Consider the following 1,477-nt stretch of genomic DNA (forward strand, 5'->3'; position numbering starts at 1 on the left):
GGATCGGGGCCCCAGCGCTCGATCCCGCCCACATCGTTGCCCCCGTCGCCCCTCGCCGCCGTTCGTCGGATCGCCCACCACCTCGTCGGACCGCCTCCCGGCCGAACCGCTCCGTCCTCGACCTCCTCGCCGGATCTGCGTCGCCCGACCCCGCCGCCGCCGGGTCAACCGCGCCCGCCGCCTCCCGAGGACCGCTCCGCCCGGAGCCCGCCCTCCCACGCCGGACTGTCGCCACCTCCTCGAGCCCATTGCCTTCCCCCTGCAGCTCCCCTGTGAGCACCCCCTTCTATCCTCCTTCCCCTCCTTCCTTGCGTCGCGCGCGTGCGCCGGTGCACACCACGGTGCCCCGCTGCGCCCCCCCTCCCGGCCTGCTCACTACAGCCTGTGCACGCTCCCGTGCGTGGCCACACTGCCGCTAGCCGGTAGCCCGCCCGCATAGTCCGCGCCTGCTGCCTACCTCGCGTCGCCCCACCACGCCTATTCCGGCAGCCGCCTGCGCCGCGGCGGATGTCAACTCCGCCGTCGTCACCGGCCAAGTTCGGCCGCCCCGCGACCACCGGTCGACGTGGTCGACCACCAGCTACCCATCGGTCCCCTTCACGCATCGAACCGATGCCCGTAGCGCAAGCCCGACGGGTTCTCGCGTTGCTGCCGTCGCCGGCGCACTATAGCTCCTCGTCGGCGTTAACCATGATGACGAGGACGTCATTTACCCCCTACTAACACTCACTAACTCCAGGACCCCACGCGTTAATTAACTGCAGATTAGTTAATATACATAATTAACTAAGGTAACCACTCACTGACAGATGGGACCCACCCTGCTAATTAATCTGTTATCAATAAAACTTAACACTAGGTTAAACCTGTGTCAATGACACCTGGGCCCCACTAGTCAGCTTGACCCATCAATGGTCGATGCTGACTAGACTGCTGACTGGCCCCCTTGGTCCCACAAGCCAGCCTCACACACACACACTCTAGCTGGGTACACTTCTGTGTACTCGTAGCATTTTCCTATTTATTTTCGAATTAATAATAATTATAGAAAATGATTAAAACTTTGATAAATAATATAAATTAAACCGTTTATCAGATGAAGAAACTTTGTACATGAAAGTTGTTCAGAACGACGAGACGATTCCGGATACGCAACCCGTTCGTCCGCCACACCCCCCTAACCTATCGAACTCGCAACTTTCCCCCTCCGGCTCCTCTGCCCGAAAACGCGAAACACCGGGAATACTTCCGGATGTTTCCCCCCTTAACCGGTACCACCTCATACCACGTTAGGGCACACCTAGCACCGCTCATTGTCACGTCACACATCGTCGTGTTTATGTTTGCATTGTATTCATTGTTTCTTCCCCCTCTTATCTCCGGTAGACTACGAGACCGACGCTGCTGCTGCCCAGTTCGACTACGGAGTTGACGACCCCTCTCTCTTGCCAGAGCAACCAGGCAAGCCCCCCCCCCC

The sequence above is a fragment of the Triticum aestivum genome, chromosome 1B (genome assembly GCF_018294505.1).
Source record: "Triticum aestivum cultivar Chinese Spring chromosome 1B, IWGSC CS RefSeq v2.1, whole genome shotgun sequence".
NCBI classification, from domain to species: domain Eukaryota; kingdom Viridiplantae; phylum Streptophyta; class Magnoliopsida; order Poales; family Poaceae; genus Triticum; species Triticum aestivum.